Source organism: Salvelinus namaycush, chromosome 5 (assembly GCF_016432855.1).
Source record: "Salvelinus namaycush isolate Seneca chromosome 5, SaNama_1.0, whole genome shotgun sequence".
In the NCBI taxonomy this organism is placed as follows: Eukaryota; Metazoa; Chordata; class Actinopteri; order Salmoniformes; family Salmonidae; genus Salvelinus; species Salvelinus namaycush.
This window is the reverse complement of record NC_052311.1, coordinates 71,280,421-71,292,925: the sequence shown is the minus strand read 5'-3', so window position 1 is coordinate 71,292,925 and position 12,505 is coordinate 71,280,421.

Below are 12,505 nucleotides of genomic sequence, written 5' to 3'. Positions count from 1 at the left end.
GCCTGAGGTATACCAACGCAAGCAGCACGAATTACTGGCTGGGCTCAAGGGCATTGAACCCATCGCCGATGATGTCCTGATTGTAGGCTGTGGTTGTGGTGACACAGACGAAGAAGCAGAACGCGACCACGATGTGAAGCTCCTGGCACTGATGGAGCGCTGCCGTTCAGTTAAGCTTCGTCTTGGCCTGAAGAAGCTGCAGTTCAAGGTGAAAAACGTCCACTTCCATGGCCACATTCTGTCGGCCAAAGGCCTGAAGCCGGACCCTGACAAAGTCAGAGTGATCCTCGACATGCCATACCCTTCTGATGCAAAAGGAGTACAGCGTCTCATCAGCTTTCTTGCAAAGTTCATGCCACACCTATCAGCAGTCTGTGAGCCTCTGCGCCGGTTGCTGGACAAAGACACACCATGGCACGGGCTACCCAAACACGAGGCCGCAGTGCAGTACAGAAGCTTTCAAGTATTTAATGAAGTACTTTACACTACTGACAATGACTCAAGATATTCCAGAAGCACAATCAACACCTCCAGTCTGTTGAAAACAAGTGTGAGCTATACACTATGGTGCAATGCATCAGATTATTGTTTAGTAAATATATTAATGTGTTTATACCTGTCCCTATTCAAATAAACCATCAAACACCACATACACCACTATAAATCAGTTCATTTCTGCCACAGTTTGAGGAAAGAAAGACAGTTGGTGAAATCCCATGTCTAGAGAATCCTGTAGTAGCCTATCAGTTTTTCTGTGATGAAAATAAATCTGTTATTGAATGTTTTCCTGCAATGTTTCCTCATTCTCAAAGTGTCACTTTCTCCTCAACGTGCCAAGGCATTACTTCAGGACTCAGGAGTGAGGAGAGGACTTGGTAAGAAAGGGTCTTAAACCTACCCTTTCTGGAACAGACGCTTAAAACTAGCGTGTGTTAATTGATAGAATGCTTCAGATTGTTTATTCAATGTGTCAATGTTTGAAGAATAGGCATGACTTCCACTCACAATGGTTCTCTGGAAAGTTTATACTCAACACCCCTCTATGAAAGTCTCATTAGAATGCTGTGATAAGTTAAAGGAGGATGTTTCTCAATTATCTCCCACATTTCTTTGTTCTTTGGCATTGAGGAGTACACCACATCAGTCATTGGCTTCATCAATAAGTGCATTGATGACGTTGTTCCTACAGTGACCGTACGTACTGTGGCAAAGAAGGGGATCGAGTGGTAAATGGCAGATATGTGAGAGCAGAACTAATAAACGGGCTCTGCCCGATCACTAAAATGGCCACCCCGATCAGAACTACAGATCACAAAATGGCCGACTGCCAAAACTACACGTCCCAGAAGCAAGGGGAACCCTCAGAAGGTGGAGCCGACACACAGATAAAGGGTCAAGAAAAACCAGGAAGAGGAAGAGAGGGCTGGAAGGATCTATGAACCGTAGAGAAAGAGACAATAGATATTGGCTGGATTTACCGTGTATGAGCTGGACTGTTTTGGACTTACCTGTTGGCGTTTGGACCTGGACCTACTGAGAACCCGATTCGTGTACCGAACCCTGCTATCCTTGACCTTGCCTACGACCTGGGTGGACCAGGACGGAGAGACAAACACACAGGTACTGTCCTGTTCGAAAGAACTCTCATTCTGGGGTAATTTGGTGACAGTTTCCCACTTAATTTGTGACAAACGCTCATAACCTTGAAGAGGTTTGCCACAGTACATACCCAAACCAGAAGCCATGGATTACAGGCAACATCCGCACTGAGCTAAAGGCTAGAGATGCCGCTTTCAAGGAGCGGGACTCTAACCCGGAAGCTTATAAGAAATCCCGCTATGCCCTCAGACGAACCATCAAACAGGCAAAGCGTCAATACAGGACTAAGATTGAGTCGTACTACACCGGCTCTGATGCTCGTCGGATGTGGCAGGGCTTGCAAACCATTACAGACTACAAAGGGAAGCACAGCCGAGAGCTGCCCAGTGACACGAGCCTACCAGACGAGATAAACTACTTCTACGCTTCGAGGCAAATAATACTGAAACATGCGTGAGAGCACCAGCTGTTCTGGATGACTGTGTGATCACTCTCTCCGCAGCCGATGTAAGACCTTTAAACAGGTCAACATTCACAAGGCCGCAGGGCCAGATGGATTACCAGGATGTGTACAGCGAGCGTGCGCTGACCAACTGGCAAGTGTCGTCACTGACATTTTCAACCTCTCCCTGTCCGAGTCTGTAATACCAACATGTTTTAAGCAGACTACCATAGTCCCTGTGCCTAAGAACACTAAGGTAACCAGCCTAAATGACTACCGACCCGTAGCATTCACGTCTGTAGCAATGAAGTGCTTTGAAAGGCTGGTCATGGCTCACATCAACACCATTATCCCAGAAATCCTAGAACCCCTCCAATTTGTATACCGCCCCAACAGATCCACAGATGATGCAATCTCTATTGCACTCCACACTGCCCTTTCCCACCTGGACAAAAGGAACACCTATGTGAGAATGCTATTCATTGACTACAGCTCAGCGTTCAACACCATAGTGCCCTCAAAGCTCATCAATAAGCTAAGGACCCTGGGAATTAACACCTCCCTCTGCAACTGGATCCTGGACTTCCTATCGGGCCGCCCCCAGGTGGTAAGGGTAGGTAACAACACATCCGCCACGCTATCCTCAACACAGGTCCCCCTCAGGTGTGCGTGCTCAGTCCCCTCCTGTACTCCTTGTTCACTCATGACTGCATGGCCAGGCATGACTCCAACACCATCATTAAGTTTGCAGATGACACAACAGTGGTAAGCCTGATCACCGACAACGACGAGACAGCCTATAGGGAGGAGGTCACAGACCTGACCGTGTGGTGCCGGGACATCAACCTCTCCTTCAACGTGATCAAGACAAAGGAGATGATTGTGGACTACAGGAAAAAGAGAACCGAGCACACCCCCATTCTCATCAACGAGGCTGCAGTGGAGCATGTTGAGAGCTTCAAGTTCCTTGGTGTCCACATCACCAACAAACTAACATGGTCCAAGCACACCAAGACAGTCGTGAAGAGGGCACGACAAAACCTTTTCCCCCTCAGGAGACTGAAAAGATTTGGCATGGGTCCTCAGATCCTCAAAGGTTCTACAGCTGCACCATCGAGAGCATCCTGACTGGTTGCATCACTGCCTGGTATTGCAACTGCTCGGCCTCCGAACAAAAGGCACTACAAAGTGTAGTGTGAACGGCCCAGTACATCACTGCCTGGTATTGCAACTGCTCGGCCTCCGAACGCAAGGCACTACAAAGTGTAGTGTGAACGGCCCAGTACATCACATCCAGGACCTCTATACCAGGCGGTGTCAGAGGAAGGCCCTAAAAATGGTCAAAGACTCCAGCCACCCTAGTCATAGACTTTTCTCTCTGCTACCGCACGGTAAGCGGTACCAGAGTGCCAAGTCTAGGTCCAAGAAGCTGTTGGAGCAAATCGTTAAGGAGAGCTGAGCATTAAATATAAATAGTTCTAGTTGCCAGGCTGAAGTAGCAAGGACATGCACATTAAGAGAAGATGACACCCAGGCCATATGACACCCAGGCTATACTCTATTTTTGAAAGAGTACATTAACCAAGACCATACGTACATTTATGACAGCTGGACATACTATGGTCAGCAGGATACAGGAAGAAAGATGGAAGCAAGATAACTGATGACTAACACGTAAAACATAAGCATGCAATGCATATATTATTTTTAGGATGTGAAAAGGGTTCTGTCATCGTTATAACCTAACCAAAAGCAGATATGAGCGTTAGTGGGCGTGAACAAGCAAGCTCTGAGATGAAAAGATAATCATAGAGAAAAGTCAAGGGAAGTTATTTTCATATAGAGGGAGGGGACTCTATACGTTATGCAAAGACAGAATCCTATAAAGGCAGGACTCTGTAATATGAGAATTTAGTTTCTTTCCATGGAGGGGCTCGGCACTGTTATAGGGTCCTTCCATGGAAGGGCTCAGCTTTGCTACTTTGTATTAAAGTCTATATTGAATTCACAAGTTCTTGTAAGAGTATTATATTTCTGAGACGATTCTCCACGACAAAGCTTCTAAACAGCTTCTACCCTCAAGCCATAAGACTACTGAACATCTAATCAAATGGCTTCCCAGACTATTTGCAGTGACCCACCCTCCCCTCTTTACACCACTGCTACTCTCTCTTGTCATCTATGCATAGTCACTTTAATAACTCTACCTACATGTATATACTACCTCAACTAACCGGTGCCCCCGCACATTGACTCTGTATCGGTACCCCACTGTATATAGTCTCGCTATTGTTATTTCACTGCTGCTCTTTAATTACTAGTTACTTTTATCTCTTAGTCTTATCTGTATTTTTTTAAACTGCATTGTTGGTTAGGGGTTCGTAAGTAAGCATTTCACTGTAAGGTCTACACCTGTTGTATTCGGCACATGTGACTAATAACATTTGATTTTATTTAATTGATGCAATGCATCAGATTGGTTATTCAATGTGTCAATGTTGAAGAATAGGCATGACATCCGCTCACAATGGTTCTCTGGAAACACGTTACTCACTACCCTTCTATGGAAGTCTCATTAGCATGCTGTGACAAGTTAAAGGAGGATGTTTCTCAGTATTCGCCCACATTTCTTTATCATTCCATAACATCAGGTAGTAATCATTACCATGGAATAACAGAAGACGAGTAGGCTGCCAGTATGTTGCAATAAACTTTAGTAAACTATTAACAGAACTGTGACATGGGGCTGGACCCAGGCGCAGAAAAGAGACCAGACGAGGAGTCAGTGGTTTAGGATAAACTAAAATACTTTACTGAGAAACAGTAACATCACAGTAACACTGGGAAAACAACACTAGGGCTAGACCACTCACTCAGGCGACAAACGAATCAAGCTTCTGCAAATGGAAACAGAAAACACACCTCTCTTAAAAGGGAAATCATAATTGGTGATAGAACACACCTGAGTGTCATTACTCTCTCTAGGACGGTCTCTGCCCTCTGGTGACAGGTGGAACCATGACAAGAACAGTGTTTCTGAAGAATGTATGTGTTATTCACCACCAATCTCCCCATCAATCCGCAGTTGAAACAATAACCAAACATCTTCCCCGGCCATGTTTTGGTAAAAATCTGGGATGGGGCTCGAGAAATGTAACCACTCTTAAATTCATAGAAAGAGCTATGGATGCACTATGGATGCAAGGACTGACCATCCATGATATCAAAATGATAAGTTATAGTGTGTGTTTACTTTCCCTTTGTTTACAAACATTGGAGTAAAAACAAGCTTTTATTTTATGTTCTGATGATTGGGTATGACAGTTGTTAAATGGCGCCGGAGAAGAAGGCAGACGTTTTACGTGCCCCCAACCAATTGTGTTTTTTGTTCGTTTATAACTTGTTTTTTTACTTATATTGTACATAATGTTGCCGCTACCGTGTCTTATGACCGAAAAAACTTCTGGACATCAGGACTGTGATTACTCACCATGGACTGGCAGAATCCTTTTTTTCCTTTAACGAGTCTGACGAGCCTGAGGCGAACGATATATACTGCTTTCTTGGGAACAGGCCCAGATCCCTGTGATTTGCGTGAAGAGGAGGAGGAGAAAAAGGGAACGGAGGGCGGGCTGCCTTCTGAGAATTCGTAGGCGATCGAATAAACCCCCACTTCCTTCCATTCTGCTAGCAAACGTGCAATCTTTGGACAATAAATTAGATGACCTACGTGGAAAATTAAACTACCAACGGGACATTCAAAACTGTAATATCTTATGCTGTAATATCTTATGCTTCACGGCTGAACGACGACACTATCAACATACAGCTGACTGGTTATATGCTGCACCGGCAGGATAGAACAGCGGCGCCTGGTAAGACAAGGGGTAGCAGACTATGTATTTTTGTAAATAACAGCCGGTGCACGATATCTAAGGAAGTCTCGAGCTATTGTTCGCCTGAGGTAGAGTATCTCATGATAAGCTGTAGACCACACTATCTACCTAGAGAGTTTTCATCTGTATTTTTCGTAGCTGTTTACATACCACCACAGTCAGAGGCTGGCACTAAAGCAAACAAGAAAACACTCACCCAGAGGCGGCGCTCCTAGTAGCCAGAGACTTTAATGCAGGGAAACTTAAATCCGTTTTGCCAAATTTCTATCAGCATGTTAAATGTGCAATCAGAGGAAAAAAACTCTGGACCACCTTTACTCCACACACAGAGACGCATACAAAGCTCTCCCTCACCCTCCATTTGGCAAATCTGACCATGATTCTATCCTCCTGATTCCTGCTTACAAGCAAAAATTATAGCAAGAAGCACCAGTGACTAGATCAATAAAAAAGTGGTCAGATGAAGCAGATGCTAAGCTACAGGACTGTTTTGCTAGCACAGACTGGAATATGTTCCGGGATTCCTCCGATGGCATTGAGGAGTACACCACATCAGTCATTGGCTTCATCAATAAGTGCATTGATGACGTTGTTCTTACAGGGACCGTACGTACATACCCAAACCAGAAGCCATGGATTACAGGCAACATCCGCACTGAGCTAAAGGCTAGAGATGCCGCTTTCAAGGAGCGGGACTCTAACCCGGAAGCTTATAAGAAATCCCGCTATGCCCTCAGATGAACCATCAAACAGGCAAAGCGTCAATACAGGACTAAAATCGAGTCGTACTACACCTGCTCTGATGCTCGTCGGATGTGGCAGGGCTTGCAAACCATTACAGACTACAAAGGGAAGCACAGCCGAGAGCTGCCCAGTGACACGAGCCTACCAGACGAGCTAAACTACTTCTACGCTTCGAGGCAAATAATACTGAAACATGCGTGAGAGCACCAGCTGTTCTGGATGACTTTGTGATCACTCTCTCCGCAGCCGATGTAAGACCTTTAAACAGGTCAACATTCACAAGGCCGCGGGGCCAGATGGATTACCAGGATGTGTACAGCGAGCGTGCGCTGACCAACTGGCAAGTGTCGTCACTGACATTTTCAACCTCTCCCTGTCCGAGTCTGTAATACCAACATGTTTTAAGCAGACTACCATAGTCCCTGTGCCTAAGAACACTAAGGTAACCAGCCTAAATGACTACCGACCCGTAGCATTCACGTCTGTAGCAATGAAGTGCTTTGAAAGGCTGGTCATGGCTCACATCAACACCATTATCCCAGAAATCCTAGAACCCCTCCAATTTGTATACCGCCCCAACAGATCCACAGATGATGCAATCTCTATTGCACTCCACACTGCCCTTTCCCACCTGGACAAAAGGAACACCTATGTGAGAATGCTATTCATTGACTACAGCTCAGCGTTCAACACCATAGTGCCCTCAAAGCTCATCAATAAGCTAAGGACCCTGGGAATTAACACCTCCCTCTGCAACTGGATCCTGGACTTCCTATCGGGCCGCCCCCAGGTGGTAAGGGTAGGTAACAACACATCCGCCACGCTATCCTCAACACAGGTCCCCCTCAGGTGTGCGTGCTCAGTCCCCTCCTGTACTCCTTGTTCACTCATGACTGCATGGCCAGGCATGACTCCAACACCATCATTAAGTTTGCAGATGACACAACAGTGGTAAGCCTGATCACCGACAACGACGAGACAGCCTATAGGGAGGAGGTCAGAGACCTGACCGTGTGGTACTGGGACATCAACCTCTCCCTCAACGTGATCAAAACAAAGGAGATGATTGTGGACTACAGGAAAAAGAGAACCGAGCACACCCCCATTCTCATCAACGAGGCTGCAGTGGAGCATGTTGAGAGCTTCAAGTTCCTTGGTGTCCACATCACCAACAAACTAACATGGTCCAAGCACACCAAGACAGTCGTGAAGAGGGCACGACAAAACCTTTTCCCCCTCAGGAGACTGAAAAGATTTGGCATGGGTCCTCAGATCCTCAAAGGTTCTACAGCTGCACCATCGAGAGCATCCTGACTGGTTGCATCACTGCCTGGTATTGCAACTGCTCGGCCTCCGAACAAAAGGCACTACAAAGTGTAGTGTGAACGGCCCAGTACATCACTGGGGCCAAGCTTCCTGCCATCCAGGACCTCTATACCAGGCGGTGTCAGAGGAAGGCCCTAAAAATGGTCAAAGACTCCAGCCACCCTAGTCATAGACTTTTCTCTCTGCTACCGCACGGTAAGCAGTACCAGAGTGCCAAGTCTAGGTCCAAGAAGCTGTTGGAGCAAATCATTAAGGAGAGCTGAGCATTAAATATAAATAGGTCTAGTTGCCAGGCTGAAGTAGCAAGGACATGCACATTAAGAGAAGATGACACCCAGGCCATATGACACCCAGGCTATACTCTATTTTTGAAAGAGTACATTAACCAAGACCATACGTACATTTATGACAGCTGGACATACTATGGTCAGCAGGATACAGGAAGAAACTGATAACTAACACGTAAAACATAAACATGCAATGCATATATTATTTTTAGAACGTGAAAAGGGTTCTGTCATCGTTATAACCTAACCAAAAGCAGATATGAGCGTTAGTGGGCGTGAACAAGCAAGCTCTGAGATGAAAAGATAATCATAGAGAAAAGTCAAGGGAAGTTATTTTCATATAGAGGGAGGGGACTCTATACGTTATGCAAAGACAGAATCCTATAAAGGCAGGACTCTGTAATATGAGAATTTAGTCTCTTTCCATGGAGGGGCTCGGCGCTGTTATAGGGTCCTTCCATGGAAGGGCTCAGCTTTGCTACTTTGTATTAAAGTCTATATTGAATTCACAAGTTCTTGTAAGAGTATTATATTTCTGAGACGATTCTCCACGACAAAGCTTCTAAACAGCTTCTACCCTCAAGCCATAAGACTACTGAACATCTAATCAAATGGCTTCCCAGACTATTTGCAGTGACCCACCCTCCCCTCTTTACACCACTGCTACTCTCTCTTGTCATCTATGCATAGTCACTTTAATAACTCTACCTACATGTATATACTACCTCAACTAACCGGTGCCCCCGCACATTGACTCTGTATCGGTACCCCACTGTATATAGTCTCGCTATTGTTATTTCACTGCTGCTCTTTAATTACTAGTTACTTTTATCTCTTAGTCTTATCTGTATTTTTTAAAACTGCATTGTTGGTTAGGGGTTCGTAAGTAAGCATTTCACTGTAAGGTCTACACCTGTTGTATTCGGCACATGTGACTAATAACATTTGATTTTATTTAATTGATGCAATGCATCAGATTGGTTATTCAATGTGTCAATGTTGAAGAATAGGCATGACATCCGCTCACAATGGTTCTCTGGAAACACGTTACTCACTACCCTTCTATGGAAGTCTCATTAGCATGCTGTGACAAGTTAAAGGAGGATGTTTCTCAGTATTCGCCCACATTTCTTTATCATTCCATAACATCAGGTAGTAATCATTACCATGGAATAACAGAAGACGAGTTGGCTGCCAGTATGTTGCAATAAACCAGTATGTTGCACCAATCTCCCCATCAATCCACAGTTGAAACAATAACCAAGATTCTTCCCCGCCCCTGTTTTGGTAAAAAGCTGAGGGATGGGTTTGGGAAAATGTAACCACTCTTAAGTTCATAGACAGAGCTATGGATGCAAGGACTGACCATCCAGGATATAAAAATGATAGTTTATAGTGTTTGTTTACTTTTACTTTGTTGACAAATATTGGAGTAAAAACAAGCTTATATTTTGTGTTCTGATGATTGACGCATTTACAAGTTATATTCTTCAAGAATCAATAGGAACATCATCATGTCATTAATTTATAAGTCGAAAAATGGATGTAGCAACTGCAGATTGCCCTATTTAAGAACTAGTCCTAGTTGAAGTAGAAAAGTTAAATGTGTGTGCTTGCTAGTCTTGAAGTATTTATGGTTGTGGAAAAGTAGAAGTGGTAACGACAGCAGTAGTAATGGTAGTAGTAGTAATGGTAGTAGGGTTTTCATAGGGTTAGTTATAGGGACCTATTTTTGGTTGGTTTCTAGGTATGGAGTTATTATAGTGGGTTATAGTGGCTTGTAGTTGACATACGTCTCCTCCTGGCGGGCATGTTGGAAGACCACCACATGAATTCTTCCAACAACAGCTAAGTGGCTACCCCAAGCTGCATGATAAAAGTGCCTAAAACTAGTTGATTCTTCACTACGGCCATTGTCTGTGCAGTGCTTGTAGTCTAGCTATTAGCATGTATCTCTTAGATAGGCAGCACGTCAGTTTCAGATTTTGGAGAAACTATTTTTTCACCGTGAAAATGTGCCTTTATAATAAAGCATTGAATGTATCTATCATCGTATTTGCAGACTAATGTAAGCCGACTATTCCTAATGTGAGGAGTAGATTGGATAGTCATTAAGACTGTTAATGAGCTCATAGTGGCATAGGCCTAGGCTATATCAGAGACGTGTCTTTCTTTTGCACGGGAAAAATGTGGCCTTTGATAAACACTTCATGCAATTCTACTACACTTTACATGACTGGAGACTTTAGCAGAATCTTTTTTTAATATGACCATTCACAGATTTGCTTAGGCCTACTCTGCTGACACAGACAACAGATCAATACAAACGTCCTTGTCTTGAATGCAACCATGTAATCTAGGCCTACGAAAAGGGAATACACAAATTGTACAATATGAGGTCCATCTAGCCTGGAGGAGGACATTATTGGCCCAATGATAATTTGTTGAACTTTATTCATAAGAGGATGAAAATGTATGGACATTACAGTATAGAACCAAGGCCTCAATGGGATAGGATAACCTGCTGTGTTAACTGTTGGTTGTTCCAGCCCAACAATAGATTTAATCTTCATATGACACTAAAACGCCTGAATTAAACACAACCAAACAGTCAAGAGCACTGATGGTATAGGTGACCTGAAGAAGTGATATTCTAACATCAGGAGTGCTTTTCATTTGTTTATGTACTGTAGGTTGACCAGCTGACCTCTATCAAGACACCCATGTCGACTGGATTCTCACTGTGGAGATGAGCAATAAGCAGCAGCATCAGTTTCTACTTCTACTATTTAGTCCTTTTCCAGATATGAAAGGAGACATCCCTGATTTACACAAGATGGTTGTCATATGCTCACTCCCCCGCCCTCCTTTTGGCAAATCTGACCGCGACTCCATTTTGCTCCCTTCCAATAAACTGAAACTCAAACAGGAAGAACCCGTGCTAAGGACTATTCAATGCTGCTCTGACCAATCGGAATCCACGCTTCAAGATTGTTTTCATCATGCGGACTGGGATAGGTTCCGGTTAGCTTCCGAGAACAATATTGACAAATACACTGAGACGGTGACTGAGTTTATCAGGAAGTGTATAGGAAACGTTGTACCCACTGAGACTATTAAAACCTACCCTAACCAGAAACCGTGGATAGTTGGCAGCATTTGCGCAAAACTGAAAGCGTGAACCACGGCATTTAACCATGGCAAGGTGACTGGGAATATATGGCAGAATACAAACAGAGTAGTCATTCCCTCCGCAAGGCAATCAAACAGGCAAAACGTCAGTATAGAGACAAAGTGGAGTCGCAATTCAACGGCTCAGACACGTGACGTGTGGCAGGGTCTACAGTCAATCACGTACTACAAAAGGAAAACCAGCCACGTCGCGGACAATGACGTCTTGCTTCCGGACAAGCTAAACGTGTTCTTTGCACGCTTTGAGGATAACACAGTGCCACCGACGTAGCCCGCTACCAAGGACTGTGGGTTCTCCTTCCCTGTGGCCGACGTGAGTAAGTGTTAAAAGTGTTAACCCTCGGATGTCTGGCAACCCAGAGGGCATCCCTAGCCGCGTCCTCAGATCATGCACAGACCAGCTGGCTTGTGTGTTAACAGACATATTCAATCTCTCCCTATCCCAGTCTGCTGTCCCCACATGCTTCAAGATGTCCACCACTGTTCCTGTACCCAAAAAAGCAAAGGTAACTGAACTGACTATTGCCCCGTAGCACTCACTTCTGTTATCATGAAGTGCTTTGAGAGACTAGTCAAGGATCATATCACCTCCACCATACCTATCACCATAGACCCACTTCAATTTGCTTACCTCCCCATTGGGTCCACAGACGATGCAATCGCCATCACACTGCACACTGCCCTATCCCATCTGGACAAGAGAAATACTTATGTAAGAATGCTGTTCATTGACTAAAGCTCAGCATTTAACACCATAGTACCCTCCAAGCTCATCATTAAGCTCGAGGCCCTGGGTCTGAACCCCGCCCTGTGCAATTGGGTCCTGGACCTCCTGACGGGCCACCCCCAGGTAGTGAAGGTAGGAAACAACACCTCCACTTCGCTGATCCTCAACACTGGGGCCCCACAAGGGTGCATGCTCAGCCCCCTCCTGTACTCCCTGTTCACCCATGATTGCATGTCCAAGCACACCTCCAACTCAATCATCAAGTTTGCAGACGACACAACAGTAGTAGGCT